The sequence below is a fragment of the Haliotis cracherodii genome, unplaced genomic scaffold (genome assembly GCF_022045235.1).
Source record: "Haliotis cracherodii isolate W230 unplaced genomic scaffold, xgHalCrac1.p SCAF_10, whole genome shotgun sequence".
Taxonomy (NCBI): Eukaryota; Metazoa; Mollusca; class Gastropoda; order Lepetellida; family Haliotidae; genus Haliotis; species Haliotis cracherodii.
The window spans coordinates 48,774,141-48,798,682 of NW_027266265.1; positions in this window are offsets into that span (position 1 = coordinate 48,774,141).

The following is a 24,542-nucleotide window of genomic DNA, read 5'->3' on the forward strand; positions in this document are numbered from 1 at the left end:
GAGTGAGTGAGTGAGTGAGTGAGTGAGTGAGCGAGGGGGAGGGACAATATTCCAATAGCCAACGCTTTAACCACTAGGCTACCCAACCACCCCGAGTGAGTGAGTGAGTGAGTCAGTGAGTGAGTGAGTGAGTGAGCGAGGGGGAGGGACAATATTCCAATAGCCAACGCTTTAACCACTAGGCTACCCAACCACCCCGAGTGAGTGAGTGAGTGAGACAATATTCCAGCTAGATGATGGTGGACTGTAAATAATAGTGTCTGGACAAGACAATCCTGTGTTTGACATCATGAGCATCGATCCACACAATCTGGATTAATGACATGCATCAACCAAGTCAGCGAGCCTAACCACCCCATTCTGTTAGACGCCTCTTACGACAAGTATTTCAGTCGAGTAAGATTAGCTAAAATATTAACACAGGAGGGCATCTTTGAGGAGGTACATAGAAGGTACTGCTTTTAAGATTACAGTGACATGATATGTCATATTACAGATGAGAAGGCGCATGTCAGAGAGGGCATGAGGTGGAAAGGGTGTGATATCATAGTGGCATGATAAGACAGTCAATATTACAGGTGGGAAAGGGCATGAAATAATATGTGGGGCACAATTAGACAAATGCTATTTCTGATTGGAAGGGGAGATGTCATGGGAGGGTCATGATATGACATGTAGGTAACTGTACATATGTGGAGACCCATGAAGATCCGGGCTAGAATAGGTCTTCAGCAACCCATTCTTGCCGTAAAAGGCGACTATGCTTGTCGTAAAAGGCGACTTACGGGATTGGGTGGTCAAGCTCGCTGATTTGTTGATGCATGTCATCGATTCCAATTGCAACTCGATTATTTACAGACCGCCATCATACAGCTGGAATATTGCTGAGTGCAGCGTAAAACAGCACAACAAAACATACGACTGTCTCTGTGCTCTAGTGGTAGAGCATTCACCCAGAGAGCAGGTCTGGGGTTCGATCCCCAGCCGCATCATACCAAATGATGTTAAAAGATGGTACCTGCCTGGCGCTCGGCATGAATTGGCTAAAACAAGGACTGGTCGGCTCGGAGTCAGTATACTGTGTCTGAGTGGGATATTAATATTAAACTGCGGAATGGTATCTAAGTGGGCTAGAACTATAAATTGGCATCAGTCCGGACTAGTACAAGCAGACACACACACGCACATGTTGTTTAATGCCGCACTCAGCAATATTCTAGCTATATGACAGCGGTCTGTGAATAATTCAGTTTGGACCAGACAATCCAGTGATTAATATCATGAGCATCGATCCACGGAATTGGGACACGATGACATGCATCAACCAAGTCAGTGAGCCTGACCACCCGATCCCGTTTGTCGCCTTTTATGACAAGCATAGTCGCCTTTTAAGGCAAGATTGGGTTGCTGAAGACAGGGGGTTCTACCCCAGAGTCTTCATGGGTCACGTCTGAAGCAGACAAACCACAGTCCAGTGATGACTATGATGATGAACGTCCCATGTCATTGGGGTATGATACCATGAATTCAACAGGTAACAAAGCCTGACCACCTAATCTACCTGATGGCTAGACAAGTACAGGTCCAACGGGGACCTATTCTAATCAGGAATCCCCATAAAGGACAGATAATGAGTTAGTGGTACAAGCAGAACTAGCTGCTGCAGATGTTGATATAGGTCCTATTCTTTAGTTGTAGGTAAACAACATTCCAAGAATATCTGTTCATTTGCAGAAAAGGGATGTAAGCCAAAAGAATTTATAGGGTACTTACTTCTTGTTGCAGGATCAGAGTATAAAAACTTGTCACTTAAACGATCCATTAGCCCCCTACCAAGCTGTGAACTCCGCCTGCTTTACCACATGACAAGTCCATGTGCCTATGGGGTCTTAAATCTTCATCAGTAATGCCAAGTAAGTAATACCAGATGCCTCGTCCTTTTTATTCAAGATCACAATTCCAACCTTTGATGTCAGCTACAGCATAAAATCTATTTGCATTTGCATTTTTCAGTCCAATAATGATCTGCATATCTTGCTTCTATCAAGCATTGTTGGAACTAATTTCACACTTCTTTTGTTTGTGACAGCGACCTGTAATATTCAAGTCTGTACCTGACAAACCGGTAATGCATATTATGAGCAGCATCCGTGGCGAATGTTGACATGCTACCAACAAAGTCATAGAGTTGGACCTACCCATTCAGTCCCTATCAGCCTTGGCTGCGGTAGACTTGTAATACATGCAGTTTGATACACCCCACTGCTCACAGTATCGAATGTATACACCGAGCATGTGTACTCCATAGCCGACCAATAAACTTCATGCTTGAGGACATACACAGGAGCGGCTGTCTGATATGTTTTGTAATGTATCCTGGTTCATCATAATTTAACATGTAGTGGAATCTTGAGTGAGTGAGTGAGTGAGTGAGTGAGTGAGTGAGTGATCTAAGGTTCCAAATTAAGTGTCCTCCGCAGGCAAAGCAGGATAAAAAAAACATTATTTTGTATGGGATTTCTTAAAAGTTATTATTTTCTGAAATATTTGTATATTGTATTTTAACATTCAAAATAATAATTTTAAACTAAGCATCAAAATTTCTCTTTTTTTTGGCCCTGTTATCAGCCAACCACAAGTCACCTCTACAAAACCATATCATTACCATGATTTAACTATGACATGAACTGGGTAATATTTACTTCAAATTTGGAATTGTTCGCTGACTTTCGCTGCAGACATTGGAGCACAAATATCTGAGGGAGGCCTCCGAGCTAATCTAGATAAATCAGCGGTGAATGTTTGGACCAGGCAAACATTGTACATTGCAAGAACAACGCTCAACATCACTGAGGTACACTGAGACAATAAGTCAGAACACACTCCGACTCTCATGTCAGATGGCTCATACAAGACAAGCCTCGGATGCTGGGGCCCTGGTCTAACACAGAATCTGCAAGGGGGATAGCATTGGATACATTATGGCATCAATGTTCTAACACAGAATCTGCAAGGGGGATAGCATTTGATACATTATGACATCAATGGTCTAACACAGAATCTGCAAGAGGGATAGCATTGGATACATTATGACATCAATGTTCAAACACAGAATCTGCAAGGGGGATAGCATTGGATACATTATGACATCAATGTTCTAACACAGAATCTGCAAGGGGGATAGCATTGGATACATTATGAAATCAATGTTCTAACACAGAATCTGCAAGGGGGATAGCATTGGATACATTATGACATCAATGGTCTAACACAGAATCTGCAAGAGGGATAGCATTGGATACATTATGGCATCAATGTTCTAACACAGAATCTGCAAGGGGGATAGCATTTGATACATTATGACATCAATGTTCAAACACAGAATCTGCAAGGGGGATAGCATTGGATACATTATGACATCAATGTTCTAACACAGAATCTGCAAGGGGGATAGCATTGGATACATTATGAAATCAATGTTCTAACACAGAATCTGCAAGGGGGATAGCATTGGATACATTATGACATCAATGGTCTAACACAGAATCTGCAAGGGGGATAGCATTGGATACATTATGACATCAATGTTCTAACACAGAATCTGCAAGGGGGATAGCATTGGATGCATTATGACATCAATGTTCTAACACAGAATCTGCAAGGGGGATAGCATTGGATGCAGTATGACATCAATGTTCTAACACAGAATCTGCAAGGGGGATAGCATTGGATACATTATGGCATCAATGTTCTAACACAGAATCTGCAAGGGGGATAGCATTGGATACATTATGACATCAATGTTCAAACACAGAATCTGCAAGGGGGATAGCATTGGATACATTATGACATCAATGTTCTAACACAGAATCTGCAAGGGGGATAGCATTGGATACATTATGACATCAATGTTCTAACACAGAATCTGCAAGGGGGATAGCATTGGATACATTATGACATCAATGATCTAACACAGAATCTGCAAGGGGGATAGCATTGGATACATTATGACATCAATGTTCTAACACAGAATCTGCAAGGGGGATAGCATTGGATGCAGTATGACATCAATGTTCTAACACAGAATCTGCAAGGGGGATAGCATTGGATGCAGTATGACATCAATGTTCTAACACAGAATCTGCAAGGGGGATAGCATTGGATACATTATGACATCAATGATCTAACACAGAATCTGCAAGGGGGATAGCATTGGATACATTATGACATCAATGTTCTAACACAGAATCTGCAAGGGGGATAGCATTGGATGCAGTATGACATCAATGTTCTAACACAGAATCTGCAAGGGGGATAGCATTGGATGCAGTATGACATCAATGTTCTAACACAGAATCTGCAAGGGGGATAGCATTGGATACATTATGGCATCAATGTTCTAACACAGAATCTGCAAGGGGGATAGCATTGGATACATTATGACATCAATGTTCAAACACAGAATCTGCAAGGGGGATAGCATTGGATACATTATGACATCAATGTTCTAACACAGAATCTGCAAGGGGGATAGCATTGGATACATTATGACATCAATGTTCTAACACAGAATCTGCAAGGGGGATAGCATTGGATACATTATGACATCAATGGTCTAACACAGAATCTGCAAGGGGGATAGCATTGGATACATTATGGCATCAATGTTCTAACACAGAATCTGCAAGGGGGATAGCATTGGATACATTATGACATCAATGTTCAAACACAGAATCTGCAAGGGGGATAGCATTGGATACATTATGACATCAATGTTCTAACACAGAATCTGCAAGGGGGATAGCATTAGATACATTATGACATCATTGTTCTAACACAGAATCTGCAAGGGGGATAGCATTGGATGCATTATGACATCAATGTTCTAACACAGAATCTGCAAGGGGGATAGCATTGGATACATTATGACATCAATGTTCTAACACAGAATCTGCAAGGGGGATAACATTGGATGCAGTATGACATCAATGTTCTAACACAGAATCTGCAAGGGGGAAATCAGTACGACACACATGCTCATATAATAATACCCATAACCACATCTTGATGACAGTGTCTATGATAATATGCATCTCAGATGAAAACAACAATGCACAGAGGCTGACTCAGCTGTTGCTTTTTTCGCTTGTGGTCAGCAGAAATAACAGTGCCCAGCATTATTTCAAGTTACTGAACTGCACCATTCTAAAAACTTTCTGAGTACGACAACATGAAAGGATGCTCAGTCATGCTCTCCCAATTCTTGCCATGGAGTTATTCGATGCACCGACAAACATGATACACTGAGTACTTTCTTTGTTCTGCAAACTGCATACTTCAAGAGAACAGAACAGAAGAGCAAAGCAAACATTATCTATATGTCGGGTAATTAAATGTGAAGTGAGTATGTTTCTAGTCAGAACAATGGGGAACAATGGTCGGCCCCCAATGGTCTTCACACTGGAGTAGTCATAGCACGCTGAAAATGTCAATGATATGACAACATGGACTGCTTGGATATTGTCAAAATTTTATAGATTGATCAACTGAAGACCATGACCATATAGATTACTGATTCCAACTCAATCTCATCAATCTCATCATGGGCTCTTATTAGAATATTATTTTGGTGGAAAAAACCAAAGTTGAAAGATAAATTTTGTGGTTTATGCTGACAGCCTGAAATGTTTACATACGACAGATATATTTTTCCAGAATTTAATTGCCCATAATTAAGGGTACATATAACACACGAGTTTGTATTGTACGCGAATAAATAAGTCTTGTGTACATTGATCAATCGGAAGGGGTGCAAATTGGGATTGTTCACCAGCCAATATATTAGCAAATATGGGCGCTTATTACAGCAGGGCGCTTATTACGTTGAATGCGGTAAGTGACAAAAAACATCCTGAATTTACCACCTTATTATATTAAGTAAAATCAGACTAATCCAGACTGAAATTATTGGTCTGAGGACCAGCTTATCATGAAATTGTTGCTCCCTTGTCCAGATTATCTTTCCCCACATGACACTCATATGTTGGGTAACCGGTCCTCCTTTAACAGGTTCATAAACTGCAATATATTTAAAAACTAGAAAGTGTTTTTACTCGTAAAAACATATGTCTCCCCCCACTCCCCTAACCCCCATTCATTCGTTCACTTCACGTTAAACCCCATCTCTTCATTCCCACCCTCCATTACTAAATAACAGAGACAAAAATAGAACTCTTAGAAATTTCAAACAACTAATGGGCACCACTTCAGGACTTGGTTAATATGTTACAACTTCATGAAATAATATTGAACAGTTTTTGAGTTATGGTCCGGAAACCAAGCTTACCCCCATTCAGAGTCTATGTTCAAGTTATCTCCATGGAAACGAGAAAAAATAAAAATGTCAAAAATCTCTAAATAGCAAAAGGCACCACTTCAGTTCTGGGTTAATGTGTATACAAAGTTTCGCGAAAAATATTAAACGGTTTCTGAGTTATGGTCAGGAAACAAAGCTTACCCCCATTCAGAGTCTATGTTCAAGTTATCTCCATGGAAACGAGAAAAAATAAAAATGTCAAAAATCTCTAAATAGCAAAAGGCACCACTTCAGTTCTGGGTTAATGTGTATACAAAGTTTCGCGAAAAAATATTAAACGGTTTCTGAGTTATGGTCAGGAAACAAAGCTTACCCCCATTCAGAGCCTATGTTCAAGTTATCTCCATGGAAACGAGAAAAAATAAAAATGTCAAAAATCTCTAAATAGCAAAAGGCACCACTTCAGTGCTGGGTTAATGTGTATACAAAGTTTCGCGAAAAAATATTAAACGGTTTCCGAGTTATGGTCCGGAAACCAAGCTTACCCCCATTCAGAGTCTATGTTCAAGTTATCTCCATGGAAACGAGAAAAAATAAAAATGTCAAAAATCTCTAAATAGCAAAAGGCACCACTTCAGTGCTGGGTTAATGTGTATACAAAGTTTCGCGAAAAAATTCTGGGGGGAGACATAACTCACTTCAATGGTTATTGGTATTCATGGAGTTATAATCATTAAAACCAGGGTGCACAATTGTGTAAATCCACAAAGTAATAAATTCACAGACAGCTTATTTAATCATCACCACAAAAATATGTACCGGTAGGCAATGATATGCAATCAGGGACATTGTTCAGCACTGTAATGCAACACAAGCCACGCAGGTTTATGAAAAACATAAACTAAAAAAATATTGCTTGGCTAGCATGGTTATCGAAACAAATACCATTCAATCACCTGCAATTAGCTATTATAGGTATTGCCCAAGTAACCTCTCTAAAAATATTGTATTAATTCTATGTAATCATTCGCAGCCTTTACAATCTTCACAGTGTCTGACCAGCGTCATTTAACTGTGCCTCATGTCATCAGTTCGTGGTATTTGGCATTTCCTGCCATTGACTTCATGGAATGGAGATGAAATGAGAAGAGTTATGATTGCAAGAAATGTAAATGTCCCTATTTAATCAAAATTTATCAAAACATTCTTATTTACTTTAAAATTTAAATTCTGATCAAATAGTGAGTGAGTGAGAGTGAGTGAGTGAGTGAGTGAGTGAGTGAGTGAGTGGGTTTTACGCCACTTTTAGCAGTATTCCAGCAATATGGTGGCTTTACACATTGTACCTATGTCAGGAATTGACCACCTGGCTACCCAACCGCCCCCCTGATCAAATAGACTATCTAAAGAGATACATTACTTGAAATTCAGTATCATAAAATGTTTCAACCATACATATATTCAGATAATTCAGTGTAAACAATGAATGATCAACAGAAAACATGACTGACGGATTATTATTCATGGTATTCAAAAAATTATATACAAAATTAATGCATATATTTTTTCAAGCATTCACTAAAAGGACCACGAGGCTTATCAAAGGCTTTTATGAAACTTAATTCAACTGTAAACACCATCAATACAGAAATCATGCTTTTGAACTATTTCAAAAGGTTAGGTGCAGTGAGCTGAGGTGTAATAGTGTTTAACGTTGCGTTCAAAATTATTGCTCTTAAATTGCTCTAGCGATATGCATCCACAAGTGTGTGTGGCTGCTCGTATAAGTCCAAACTTATGGCAATTTTATAGTGCTTGCTCACTGAGATACCATGCCACAGTTTAACATTGATATCCCACTTGTGTTCCTCGGGTTGACTTGTCTTTGTTTCATCCCCTTAATGAGGGTGCCAGGCAGTGTAAAAATAAGTACCATCATTTAACGTCTTTGATATGACGAGGATGGGGATCTCACCCATCCCAACCCTCCTCTCTCCGCGCTGATGCTCTATATATCAATTAGACCAAGGAGGTAGTCTATCACAGTAAATAATTTGTTGTACATGTCCATGATGCATGTTCATATTGTGGCAGCAAGGGGGGTAACTCCTGCCAAAATTCCATAAATGAAACGCATTCCGTATTGCAGTGCTTGCATGAAAGTTGAGTTAACATGTTCTTTTTTGACTGATAAAGTGTCACAAAATGGTCTTATTATCTTTCATGTGTTAATATCGATGACCTGCGACATTCTCATGATTTGTTTTTGGGGGAACCATAAAATCAGTAACCATAAAATGGAACTTTGTGACAGGTTTCTAACATAAATTCTTAGTTTATGTCCCATATCTGCACAGACTGTCCGTAACCGTTTACAAGCCTACCAGATTACCAGCATGAAGGCCCTACGTTGGCGTTATTTTCCCTCTACTTCCCCTCAACTACAGCAGCTGCAGTGGTGTCGATACCATCATCAGTGGCTTCTTCAACACAGGTGTGAGCTATCGTGACAAAATCTTACGTCCTCAGATCTGCAAGTGCCAGGCACCATATTTTCAGCATGACAATGGTCATCCCCTGTATGGATTCCATGAGAGTTCAGAACACAGCGGGGTGCACAGGTACAGTAGATCAGGGTTCACTCAAGGAATTTTCTGACATAGGCCCTTCATGTGAAAATTTCAAATATTCCCAAGTATGCCCATACAGCACAATGTTAAAATGCCTCATTGTATTTGAAAATGTGGGCCTAGAATTATTCCTTGTACACGTTGTAGATAATTTTATTCAAGCAATACAACTCTTTTGATAATTGGAGGTGAAAATAAGACTGTAAAAGTGGATAAAACTATTAAAAGATGTATGCGATTTTCAATCGCGCTGAATTAATGTTTATGAGATATCTATGACAACTGTGAGAGAATATCGCGGAATCGCGGCCTTAGTCAATCCCTGTTAATGGGCATTTTCACGAAGACTATAGGATTTCTATCGCTGGAACATAAACGTCAAAGTCTCTGGGTCTCAACCCAATTTACCATCTGTGGATGTGCTCAAAAGACGTTTATATCAACCAGGACCACAGAAATCTGCAGCAGTTATGCGAAGCACTTCTTTAAGAATGGACTTGGTTGCATGGGCAGGAGGTGTTGTGCCAATTCAGGCTCATGGTGGACACACAGCACCACGCTAAATTACTGCTGTGATTGAGATAGTGACATAAGCAGCGCATGTAAAGACTTCTCGGTTATCTTTGATGAACTCTGTTTCACTTTGTAATCTTCCATACACACACAGAAATGCCTGTGCAATTGTAATGAGTTGTGTGCATGAGGGCTACAACGAATACACAATGAGGTGAATATGATTCATATCATGAATATAGGGTAGCGAATTCAAATATTAATTCATGAATACAATAACAAGTCAGCAGTTGATGTATCATTTGTCATATTCAGCATGTTCAGTGAGGCAACAACAACATAAATTATTTGACATGGTTTGTTAAATATTAATAAATTATTAATATGTTATTCATTTAAATACTGCACTTATCCAGGTACTAGTATCTGCTCTAATGCGACAATGACCAGTGACCACAATACTGTCAAATTAAATAGTATACGAGTGTTGTCTTTTGTTGTCTATGCATATAATATGTTCTTATGGGTATATTTTTATGTAAATGAACATGCATGCATATTCATAAATATTCGATTCTAGTGGCCACGAATAACGAAATCAATTCATGAATGGATACAGTTCGATTCACCAAATACGAGAGTGAATCGTAACAACCCTAGTGTGCATACCATCAAGCAATGGGAGGCAACACACTTCTTGAAACTGAACGAGGACAAAACAGAGATATTGGTCATCTGCTCAAGATCCTCGCAACTTCACCCTGACTTCAGCATTGGGGATTTCGAGATTACTACACGATTGTGTGTCAGATACCATTTATCTTACGAGTTGTTTAAAAACGTATCTAACAAGCGAAAGCAAGCTAGATACGCTTTGAAACAACGAGTTGTAAGATAAATGGTATCTGACAGGCATGAGTGCAGTAATCTGTTTCTTACACACCCTAAAATCGCACCTTCTTAGCTTCGAATCGATGCATTTTGTCTATTCTCATGAAAGCAGTAGCGCATTAATACATAACACTACGGCCATGAGTGACATCATCCGACGTACTGCTTACTAGATCTACGCATATATAATATGACCCTACACAAAATGGTTTCCCCCCCATCGGTGGATTACCAAGGTGAAGGTGATCATGCAAACTAGACAAGAACAAAGAACATGCTTGATGCCGAGTTAAAAGTTTTCACCTCAAAGAAATTACCAAATATGTACAACAAAGTTTACTTCCGTATGACATCACGACCAGTGACTGACTTTTACAAAATGGCGTGTTCACTGACAACAGTATGCAGGATTTCCAGAGGAGGATTGTCGTATATTCATTAATGTGTCATGTAGGTAATCAGAAACATTCTGACAATCTGCGTACTGTTATGGGTTTTATGTTTTCCCATGTAACCAAGAGAATTAGTCTGAAATGCAGATAACTACTGCCATCGTTGTGCATTATTTAGCGTCAGTCATGGCGTCACTAAGGAAACTTTTACGGCTCCTGTTGAATTAACCACATCATTGTAATGTATATATGTGTAATTCCATAATTCGTGCAACGATACTCTTCCCACACACACAGTAAATAACACTGTGAATTAGTGTATTAGTTTGCGATGATGTATTTTGAATTTCAATTCGACTTTGAAGTGAGGGTTGAAGAGGAGGGACATATAGGCCTTTGTCGCTGTGGCATCCAGGGGTTTCCAATCTAAAAAACATAATGTTGACATAACAACAGACAATGTAACAGATAATGATAACAAACAAACTTGCAGATGAGGACAAGTTTGTTTATTATTATTATTAATTACACGGTCCTGTGGTTCAACACAGACGATGGCGAACATTCGACTGAAGCACAAGCAACTTATGAATGACTTACACTCAGGAAAGTAGTTCGTCATAATCTGACCTCAGATTATCACCATGGAGAAGCCAATCACGGGCCTGGAATTTGATCTCACACATGTTTGATACCAGTTATCTCAAATGGGTTTCTCACCTACAGGTGAGTAAGAAAGTGTGATCACACCCAACCATAGTGCCAGAAACCTGGGTGTCATCATGGATCCGCTCTACAGCTTGAATAAGCATATCGCAGCCATATGCAAATGTGCATATTACACAACATGGGACAAATCAGGAGATATTGTCATCTCCAAGTTGGATTATTGTGATTTCCTCCTCTCTGGCAAACCAAAATGACAGCTTGTTCAGAATACAGCTGCAAGAATTCTGACAAGAACATCTAAGCGATAACACATCAATATTGACTGAATAGACACTACAAAGAGTGCAATATAAACTACGGTACTCACTCTGGTGAATGCAAAGTTTGGCTCCTGCTTACGGTACTTTAAGGAACTGTTAATACCATACAAGACTGCACATTCTCGCCAATCAAAAGATTACTGTCACATACCAAAACACATGGCGATAGGTCATTTCAACATGCTGGCCCATTGCTCTGTAAAAATCTGCCAGAAGAAACCCGAGAAGCAGGAAAAAGGCATTCAAAACCCCACTTTTTAAGTAAGTGAGTGAGTATGATTTTACGCTGCTTTTAACAATTTTCCAGCAATATCAGGGCGGGGGACACCAGAAATGGGCTTCACACATTGTACCGATGTCGGGAATCGAAGACGTGTCTTCGGCATGACAATCGACGCTTTAACCACAAGGCTACCCGGCTGCCCCTGTCTCTTCAAGAGGGCCTTTGACGAGATCAATCATGGTCAAAGTATATTTGTGCAGCTCTGAATTGGAAAATGCACTATACAAATTCTTAATCTAATTTAATGTAACACATATCACTCCTAAAGCCTTGTGGAAGTCACGGAAAGATAACCACATAGGCATTTTGTGTGTGAGATTGATTAAACTCAGCATCATTATATAAAGGTCACCTAGGTATGTAGGGTGTCAAACATAAACAATATGCCAACAAGCGTCAATAGGTCTGAGTATGTTAACAATGTGATTAACAGTTGAAGAACATGTTGTTTATGCCTATGTCACACTGATCGGATGCTTTTAGGAAACTGGAAAAATGGATGCCTATTGAAACCAATGAAAAATGCAAAAATGAAGGTGATGGAAAAAGCTACCTAAAACACACGAGGGAACACAACCAGCCATTTAACCCATGGACGTGCAATACATGACAAATATGTTGGTATAAATGGCTTAATTCCAGATGCAACTGAACTGGACTCTTGGAAGTTGAAAATACGACATTTTTTTAGTACCTTCATCTCTGACTATCTGAATGACCCCAAAATAATGACGCGGAGCATATATTACTATTACAGGCTGAGCGCACTACAGACTAGTCGCTATCGCAACCTCTGTCCAAACCAGACTAAATTTTCAGCACACACAATTCTGGTTAAGACAGATTCCACCGTATCTTCACATTACCGATTGCCATGACAACCTGACTTACCATGCTCCTGACGTTGTCACTTGATGGCCTCTGTGTAGGTTCTCATGGAAATATACATGGTCAAGCGGGTTTCAAATCTCCAGTTGACCAAACCCTTAGGATCATCATACAATCTGAAATAAGGAAAGTGTGTCAGTCAACTAAATTCAAACATACTTCTGTCATTAATTGTAATAGAGATTACTTCAATAAGCTTTAGTCAAGCTGTCTTGCTTTATTTCTTTGAAAATATTGTTATGCAAAACCATGTAAATGCTATAAAAAAATAAAAAAATAAAAAATTGAAACATCACTAAATAGGCAAACTGCATACAACTGACAAACAGTAGCCTCAAGCCCAAGGCTAGGAAACACTCTTTTGGTCAGCTAAGTTCAGCTTTAACAGCCTAAAAGGAACTGAGGAATGAAATAGTATCCTTATATAAGTATACAATAGCACAGTAATGTTCTGCTATATGTTTACTGATTTACTTTAGTGCTGATAATTATGGCCGTAGGCAGCAGAAATAGTAATATCATCTATAGGCCATACTCACACATACTTTATCATGTTTATGTTAAGAGTTTATTCATATATTAATCAATACTGTCAGGTAAAGCATTCAAGGGGTCATCAAGCAACAGATTTATTAATGTGTCAATTAGTTGTCAGGAGAGGTCAAGTTTTTCAAGGCTATAGGACTGTTGCCAACATGGATGTTTTCTGAAGTATTCACTAAAAATAGACAAGCAGCTGATGAAATAAGTGCAAAAGTAGTGAGAAATATGAAACAGCCCCAAGGCATTGTTGATCTATGGGAGTTAGAATAGTTGCATGCAATGTATTGTATTTCTACCCTTTCATTAACTTATTGGAAATAGACTGACCTTTCAAAGTCTCCACAAGCCATATAATGCACTGCAAGCAAGTGTTCAATTAAGAAGAATACTGAGGTCTTGAAAGTTTGTTCTTTATTCAATGCTGCACTCAGCAATATACCAGCTAGGTGATGATAGTCTGTAAATAACCAGGTCGGGATCAGACAAACCAGTGATTGATATCATGAGCATTGATCTACGCTATTGGGATACGATGACATGCATCAACCATGTCAGCAAGCCTGAGCAAGCAATCATGTTATCACCAGCATGGGTTGCTGAAAGCACATTCTAACCTTGATCTTCACATGGGCATCAGCCACAAACACTATGTATACATGACACAGTGGTCTGAAACATAGCAGGCCTGGTGAACATCAACACGTTATCACTGTTTTGTTTGAAGGAAGCTGGCAAGGGAGGATCTTTGTTGCTACAAGTACTTGGCCTATCACGTAATACCAAACATTCTAAATAATGTGTCATAAATTCTGAACTAATATCAAACCAGAAATTCTTGTCTCTCTGAAGCTAAACTCAATGTTTTGTGCAAGATTGGGGCTGATCCTCGCTGTTGGGACAAGTACTGTCTTACCAAAAATTAACTAGTCACTGGCAGAGAGACGGTGGTAACTTCTAATTCTGAGTCTGTAGGTACAGCTAGAGGCTGCTCAATCTGCCAGGTGACTATTAGACCGATATATATACTGAAGAATGTTCAATAATGTTTTATAACATTTACAAAACATAAACATTGATGTTTGCTTTGTCATGTTGAAAAAATAGAACAAGGCCAAAACTACCAATGTTTCAAAACATATGTTAGCTACAGTATACAGAATACAACAACTTGCCTTACATTCTAAATATTTTAATGTTTTAATGTGCAAATTTATATTGTGCCAAATCCATACCCTAAGACATGAACCAAGCACTACATTCATTCCCTGATCAAAGGATTAGTGTCCAAGTGGTTTTCATTCTCATCTCCCTGGGAAGGATGTGTTTGAGGCACTAGAAGGTTAACAGTCACATAACCAGCTCATCCTACCGGGTACCCATTTCCTGCTGGGTGATCTGAGTTATAACTGTCAAGTGCACATGGCTGAGTGCGCACAGCCTGCAGTGTTCCCGGCATGATCTTAACACTGCAGAATAAGTAAGCGATGGATTCTGTCTGATTGCTAGATGGGCACACCATGTCATTGCGTAGTTTGTGGATGGGTTTGCGTCAGTGTTACAATATATTGTATTCACAGTATGCCGCTAATATACATGGTTTTAGAAAAGTTGATGTTCTCAGTGGAATACCAAAAACATTACAGGTTTAAAGTTAAACCTTTGGTACAGGGTCAATTTGAAGAATAAATAATTCAATTGGGTGTTCTCAGTACCCAGTAATCTCCACTTAAAATTTTCATTATTGGTGGTTTTAAAGTTAATGTCCTAAAACAAAATGTGCATGGTTTTCACTAACCTTCTAAATACTGTGCAAGTGAACCAGTTGTTTGTAATTCTCAATCTCAGATCTACAGTAACAGTGTGTGTCTACATTTATGGATATGGTCTCATTTCAGGTTGACTGAAAATTGATTTGTTAAGAGCGAATAAATAGCCATGCTCTGGGTTTGCTGCTCGACTGATATAGATCTATGTAAATCATTCTGCAGACAAATAAAGAGGTGTTTTTATAACTTGGAATCAAACTTGCTTAGACTTTCAATATTGACCCAAGCCAAGCCCCCTTCAAATGCTGAAGATGATATCCCATGTTAATACTTGTTTGGAAATATTCATCTTTCTTGGTTGTGTGTATTCAACAATACTGAATGAAAATCTAAAACTTTGACAGATGCACGACTCAATAATACGAATCCATAATACTCTAGGCTAGGCTAATATTCTTGTGAATGATGTGTCTAATCTGAGGAATCGAATATTCCAGTTGTTGGTAAATTTATAGAGGGTTGACAACCCTACAGCTTCTCTACCCTACTGCTTCTCTACCCTATTACTATACTGTATTAGGTGGAAAGGGTAGAATATAAGCTGGGAAATTGTCTCTAAATATTAGGGTTGTTACGATTCACTCGCGTATTCGGTGAATCGAACCGTATACCTTTAGGAATTGAATTCGTGGTCACTAGAATCACTAGACAATACCAGCTGAGCATGATACGTATCATACTCGCCTCGTAGTGTATTCGCAACAGCCCTACTGAATGAACAAGTTCAAAGCTCTACGCAAAATTCGATTCACAAGACTCAATGAATCAGGCAGGAGCATTCAGCAATAACCCCAGCGACAACAAGCAGCATTCAAATAGCTGCGTTCGCTTAAAACAATGACTAATGTCACAATGTTCAATTTTGAAATGACATAATATTAACTTCCATGTTTGCATAACTAGTGTCATTATAGTCTATTCACCATTAGTTCTGCGACATCGGAACGACGCCATTAGTTCCAGGCATTCGGAAACTTTCGGCCACTTTCGCCAAGGGAGAATACATATATCCAAGCGTTTCAACATATGGCATAGACCTGTACTCAAAGCAGCATGATGTTATTGAAAAGAAATACATATTTTTGTTTCAAGGATTAAAGCAATATGGTTTTTTGTATAGTTGGTAAATTATTGATCCTCAACCATATCACACACATTAATTGATAGACTAAACTTACTTTTCCTAAAAGGACCCCTCCCTTGATGTTTACGTTGGTCTCTCTAAAGTGGGCAGACCGCATTCTTTCAAAGTATACAAGTCTCATTTTCTCAAGACAACAGTCATTTCATCTCAGTAACAAAAGGATATCTTTATATCTTTATGAAAATGATCACTATATTTAATCAGTAACTGAACGCATACTGTTTGATCACATCATCTCTACAGTGACTGGAATGTTAACTCGCTCGATCCAAAGCTACATACATATCATTGGCGTGAGTTTGGTTAACGCTAACCATCTTAGCGCTAAGATGGTCATAACTCCCATACTTTAAGAAAGGCTTACGATACTCTCAGCGCTGTCCAGTCAATTCTTGGTGGGTCTGCTTGATGTGGAAAGAAAGACCGAAGTAATGCATCTCTCTCTCTCTCTCTCTCTCTCTCTCTCTCTCTCTGCTACTCTTTCTCTCCCCTCTCTCTCTCTGTGCCATTCTCTCTGCCTCTTTCTCTCCTCTGCCCCTCTCTCTCATCTCTCTCCCCTCTCTCGCTGCCTCTCTGCCCCCTCTCTCTCTCTCTGCCCCCCCCCCCCCCCCCTCTCTCTCTCTCTCTCTCTCTCTCTCTCTCTCTCAGCCGAGGGCGCTGTTCATTTGAATAGTTACACGTGTAAGCTGAATTCTTTTGAACGACCTTGAGGTTTTGAAGGTCTATCCATTCACTGCTGTCTGGCGCACGTTCCGATGGGAGGGTCGTCAATCAGCGTGCGTTCTGTCTCGCACGTCAACAGGAAGAGGAAACCGTCTCAGAAAGGGGGGTTCGTGAGGTGAAGGATGGCAGCATGCTTGTCAGGCCACCACGAACAATTAAAACACACCCTCAGATTTGAGTGACATTCGTCCCCAGCCCCAGCCGTGGGGACACTCAGAATAGGCTTCACACATTGCACACATGAAGGGAATCGAACTCGGTTCTGCAACGAGACGAGCACCACTAAGCTGCATGTATATATTTTATGAATGGCCGGGTCACTGAAACACAGTGATGACAACAGGTGTTCGCGACACTGATACACTGACACCATGCAATCATACATAGCTACACATAGTATAGCGAGTTATTACGTAGCATGATACATCTATAAATACAGTTTATACAAAGTGTCGGTAGTTATTTAAAGGACGACTTTGGTGGTCCCACGACACTTGATTCAACGCCCAGAACATAGTACTATGAGCAGAATAAAAGGCACCAAACCGACCACAATTGCATTTTAAAAATATTTGGTGTGTATCTGAATTCTATTCAATATAGGTACACAAACTTGGCGAATATATACAAATACATATCCACCCCCTTAAATAAACTCTACCGCATCCAAGTATTTGTCAATGTTTCAAACATCAGAAAAGTTACATGTATAAAAATATTATATTTCAACAGCACCAGATTTACCAACGCATAATTGCATATTAACTTACACTGACAATTTTGTAAACAGAAGAATGGGGAATAAAACGGGGAGAAAGGTTAAAATAAATTTAGGAACAATCTCAAGTCGCTACTGCAGAGTAAGAATAATGACATTGGTATCTCACCCAAACATGGGCAACATTAAAGACTTGATAGATCCTGAAAAGTAATGCATTTGATATCAATGTAAATACTTTTGTTTGTAACCATGATTGTGAGTGAGTGAGTGAGTGAATCGGGTTTAACGCCGCTTTTAACAGTATTCCAGTTAAATCGCGGCGTGTCAGCTTAATGTGGGAGGAAAGCCCGGAGTGATGCAGGTCTCAGACGTTCACCATGCTTGTTACTCTATGCTTAAATCATATGATGATCACGATGGCATAAATTGGGTTCTCATGATAGACCTATGTTGCCTCAGACTGGCTTTGCCTATGTCTGAATTGCCCCAGACTGTGGCGATATGAAACAGTTTGTTTCCTATGTTTAACCAACGGTGTATAGACATAGGAATGCAAAACAGGTATCAGATAATTGGTAATTCATCATTTCTGTCTCATTATAGTTCCTATACCTGCTTGCTCCAGAATTGTATCGTATCACCTTTGATAGGAAAAGATTTGGCACATATTCAAACCCAATTACGCATTCTTGGCAGTAATAAAAAAAGTATAAAAAATGCCTTATTGCCAAGTTGATGTAGACCGAAATATATTGATATGTCAAAACTGTGATGATATGGTTATCGAAGATGAACACCATTTCTTCTGGTTTGCCCTCATTATACAGAAATTAGAAATAAGTTTATCCCGAATTATTACTGAACTGTTCTTCTCGCCAAAAACTAACTGAATTGATGTCTAAAAAGTATAAATAAACACATTGAAAGGTATTGTCCTGTACTTAAAAAGAAACTTATGTAAATGAAAATATGTACTTCATGATATTTGTTGTTAAAGTGTTATCAACACACTGTAAAAATCCACCCTTGAAGATCCGGGTGAGAATAGGTCTTCAGCAACCCATTTTTGTCGTAAAAGGCGACTACGCTTGTCGTAAGAGGCGACTAACTGGATCGGGTGGTCAGACTCTCTGACTTGGTTGATGCATGTCATCGATCACAATGGCATGGATTGATGCTCATGATATAAATCACTGATTGTCTGGTCCAGACTCGATTATTTACAGATCGCCGTCATATAGCTGGAATATTGCTGAGTGAGGCGTTAAACAACAAACGAACATATTCTTTTCACTTACCATTATTTATACAATATAGTATGTCTCATCAGTACTTTGGTACCAGCACAGTGGTTTCACTACTTTTCAGTGTACACAGCCAAAACATATTTCCTTGCAAAAAGCCAGCAAACTGATACAACGCGAGAAAACGTTTCGGACAGTATCCGAAATGGAAATGAAGACGTGCCAGCCAATGGAGACGTCGCCATATAACAATGCACAATGTCGATGGATTGTTTCGTAATGATTTGATACACGAAACCTGAACAAAACAATTAGGTGGAATGATTTCAGCTGCACATATATATAACTTACAGACAGTTTTTAATTTCTATATGGGATACACTATATATCTGTTTCGGCAGATAATAGAGATGGATTATTATCTGGCTTTTGCGTTCAGTATTTACATTGCTTATGTTTGAGACACTGTACATCCATAGCTAATGTTTGAGACATTGTACTTCCATAGCTAATGTTTGAGACATTGTACTTCCATAACTTTTGTTTGAGACATTGTACTTACATAGCTAATGTTTGAGACATTGTCCTTCCATAACTTTTGTTTGAAATATTGTATTTCCATAACTTTTGTTTGAGACATTGTACTTCGATAACCTCTGTTTGAGACATTGTACTTCGATAACTTCAGTTTGAGAAACTGTACTTCGATAACATCTGATTGAGACATTGAAATTACATACTCTCTGCTTGAGACATTGATTCATATACATATTCTCATAATAAAGTCGGAATTGCACAATCGACTCTGTTTTAATAGAGACCTCTTAGGAACATGGAAAGGGTTTTGTCGCTGTTATTTACATATCTTATATTTATGGCATTGTATTTATTTAAAGGATAACTAAAATAGCACGTGCTTGATTGCGTTGCGGGACAGGGTGGACTGTATGGGCAGTGTTAAAAGTGGAATATATTAATAAATCAACAAGACTCATTTCCAGATGGCAGTCACGGTTCATTTAAGAATGTCTTTTAGTTTGATGTCAACACCAAGCGTGAAGCAATAAAATATGATTAAATAATTGACAGTTTTCCCCCTTCGACAGAGATTTGTTTTGCATGTGATCAAAGTCGTTAAATACAAATGAAAGGAAAAGGCAAATGGACTCAGAGGTTCTTCTGATGCCATGTTCAGATGAATTACGGTACTATTACAAGTAAGTTATTTGATTTGTACGACATACAGGTACTGTGGGTACTGTCAAGTTCTCACTTGAGGTAATGTTACACAAAACTGCATTCATCTAGAGACTTGTCCGTACGTTAATATACTACATATTAATTCATGATATGGGTAACACGTCGTCTGTTTTGTCTTCCTCTCAGGAGGGCACGGGTGCCCCAGTCGTCTAAGGCGCCGCGATTCGCTGTGCAGAGTTGCCTCCCTTGGGTACGCCAGAAACGAATCCCGTTTCCCCCCGATTATGTTTCTAGGTTTGTCAGCACCATACCCGTGCTCGTGGGTTTCACCGAACTGGTAAACGTCTGAGACCTGCATCACTTTGGGCTTTCCTCCCACATTAAGCTGACACGTCGCGATATAACTGGAATACTGTTAAAAGCGGCGTTAAACCCAACTCACTCACTCACTCATTTCCTCTAAGTTGTTTTTATCACATGTTTGATTTTCATTTGAAAATATCCTAATTTAGCGATATTATATCCAAAGAATGGTGTGTACGGGGACTATGCCAGCACTCAAAAAATAGTTCCACATTGTTTTATTTCTTGGAATAAAATTTGATTTAAAACTTTTGAAAAATATATAATACACAACTGCTCCTGAAGCCAAAAACCATCCTGGCTCGTATCAATCAGCTCGTTTAGGCTCGTATCAATCAGCTCGTTTACAAAAATAGTCAGTGAATATATTGTACTCCGAAATGTGCTGACACAAAGCGCCCATGTATCTCTTTCATTTTTCTGTCCGATGCGTCTATTGATCAGTCTACTTCTGCCCAAGACTGTTTCTAATCAACTTTTGCATATATAGCTGCCAGTTGTCACGTGGTCGATTGTTCTTCATTATCTTAAAATCCTCTTAATGGGCGTCGGCGGTGCATGTGCGTTTCCAGTTGACGTTTTCACCATTTTACATACATCACGATGTCAGACTGAGAGAGATCGTCATTCATTATCAAATGTTTCAGCCTAATCACTCCACCTCATAGGACTGTTTCACGCAACCCATATTCTCATTCTATTGAACCAAAGGTCGTAAACCTAGCAAATATTCCAAATTCGTTTTATCAATTGAGCTAACCTTTTTACTTAATTTACATTTGTTTCGCTTTTATTTGAGAAAAATGCACTTCTACTAGAATCGTCCCAACAACTTGTTATTTGTGTTATACTTACGCCATCATGCTTGATGACGTATTATTAGCATTTACCAATTTACGAAATAAAAACGTTTTACGACAAGCATTGGTTGCTGGAGACCTATTCTACCCGGATCTTCACGGGTCTCTCTACATTGGAAACAAATAAGTCATCTCTGGTCTCTACCCTTAAACAAAGGACACATTATAGGTGGCTCCGATAGTAGTATTTCAGTCAGTATCCTCCTCGTTGAATCATGCTTCCAGTGGTTGGCAATGTGTATTTTACTGGTGCTATCAGCACTATGAATGCGCTCTATGTGATGAACTCGCCTGATTTAATAGAATGTGTGATGAGTAATGTTATGAAATAAGTACATCTCCTAGTCAGAACTTAAGTTGATTGTGTACAATAGTCAGCATCTTAATAACAAGAAGACCACAAATCTGAGTTTTATCGCCACTGGTCTCTACTGTGGTGTCAAGGTTTCTACTCTTGCATCAAAGAGGTCATCGTTAGTTACTACTCTGGTAACAAGGACGACATCACTGGTCGCTACCCTGTTAACAAGGAGGTCATCACTGGTCGCTACTCTGGTAACAAGGAGATCATCGACGGTCGCTACCCTGGTAACAAGGAGGTCATCACTGGTCGCTACTCTGGTAACGATGTAACATTACTGGCGGAAACTATTGTGTTATTTAAATCAGATAACACACACCTCGTCATCGACACAGCCTTCCAGTGGAAGGGGGTGGATATTTTACTGGCGCTGTCGACACTATGAAAACACTCGGCGTTGTGAACTCGACTGATCTGATACATTGTGTGTTGAGTAATGTTTTTAAATACTACATACTATCAGGGAATCGTATACTAGTCAGAACGTTTGCACCTGGTATATACTAGTCAGCATCCTCACAAGAAGAAGACCATTAACAAGTCTGAGATGTATTGTCACTGGTCGCTTTCTGATAACAAGTTCGTCATTGGTTTCTACTCGTGTTTCAATCAGATCATCTTTGATCACTATTCTGGTAACAAGGAGGACATCACTGCTCGCTACTCTGGTAACAAAGAGGACATCACTGCTCACTACTCTGGTAACAAGGAGACCATCGCCAGTCGCTACTTTGGCAACAAAGAGGTCATCACTGGTCGTTACTTTGGTAACAAGGAGGTCATCACCGGTCGCTACTCTGGTAACAAGGAGGTCATCACTGGTCGCTACTCTGGCAACAAGGAGGTAATCACCGGTCTCTACATTGGTAACAAGGACGACACCACTCGTTGCTACTCTGGTAACAATGAGGACATCACTGGTCTCTACATTGGTAACAATGAGGACATCACTCGTCGCTTCTTTGGTAAAAAGGAGGACATCACTCGTCTCTACTCTGGTAAAAAGGAGGACATCACTCGTCTCTACTCTGGTAACAATGAGGACATCACTCGTCGCTACTCTATTAATGGGGAGGGGGGGGGGGGGGGGGGGGGACATTACTGGTCGCTACTCCTGTAACAATGAGGACATCAATCGTTACTACTCTGGTAACAAGGAGGGCATCCGTTGTTACTCTGGTAACAGACGACATCACTCGTCGCTACCCTGGTAACAAGGAGGTCATCACTGGTCTCTACCCTGGTAACAAGGAGGACATCTCTGGTCTCTACCCGGGTAACAAGGCGGACATCAATGGTCTCTACCCGGGTAACAAGGCGGACATCACTGGTCTCTACTCTGGTAATGAAGAGGTCATCACCGGTCGCTACTCTCGTAATGGAGAGGTCATCACCGGTCGCTACTCTGGTAATGGAAAGGTCATCACTGGTCGCTACTCTGGTTAATGGAAAGGTCATCACTGGTCGCTACTCTCGTAATGGAGAGGGCATCACTGGTCGCTACTCTGGTAATGGAGAGGACATCACTGGTCGCTACTCTCGTAATGGAGAGGTCATCACCAGTCGATACTCTGGTAATAGAGAGGGCATCACTGATCACAACACCGGTAACGGGGAGGACATCACTGGTCGCTACTCTGGTAACAATTGTAACTTTAGTGGATGTCTGCTTTAGTGTTATTTAAATCAGTTAACGCATACCCCCGTCATCGAAACGGCCTTCCAGTGGGAGGGATTGAGTATTTTACTGGCGCTTTCAAAACTATGAATACACTCTGTTGAGGCGATATGTGGTATATTCATTGTCAGTTGCTGGGCTGCACTTGACTCGTATCACACGGCGTACTGCCCGGGTATTGATAATTGGTTTCACGTGAGAGTACTTCTGTCCGCCGTCTAGCTTGATTGAGGAGAACAATTCAATACTATTTATTTAATCAAACGTTCAAGCAGCATGGGGTCTGATTGGGCGCCTGCTATCAGTGTTGATGTACGCGTGTCAGTGGTTACGGCAGTACGTGTTCAAAAAATCATACCCTTGTGCCCAGCTAATTAGCTGTCTGAACTATTAATGCTGGTTTGTGGTAGTCAGGAAACGCCAGCATTTTACATGACTATTGGAAATACATGGCTATATTTAATGAGAAACCAGCCTTTATTTTTTCACCTTATTCGTGAACAGTAGAACGCTCCACACGCTCTCGAATTTGAGAAGTCCAAGATGAAAAACTCGTTTTTCGTCTGTTTTCGTTTTTTTCGTTGACAGGCTTTTTCTGCTGATGTTGAAATGCAGAAATACAAGTCATTTCAAGGCAAGTATTATTTGTAGTCAAATTACAAACATAATGTTACAAAAAAACATGTGTTGCCGGGGACGTATTCTGTAACGGATACCCCACAGAGGTTTAAACATGATAAATGACATGGGGACGGCAGTCGAATGCAGCGACAAAGAGATTTATGACAGTGCTAGATTAGTACAGTGGGTGGGGGTGGGGGCTGGGGGGTAGTTGTGGCATTATGTCGTTAAATTACACTTGGACTTGTGACCGTGGTTGATAAGTGTTTACATCAGTTTTTAATCATTGTCATTAATTGGCGTGAATTGATGTTTATAAGTGAACGTGACTATATTTGACTACTAATAATACTTGC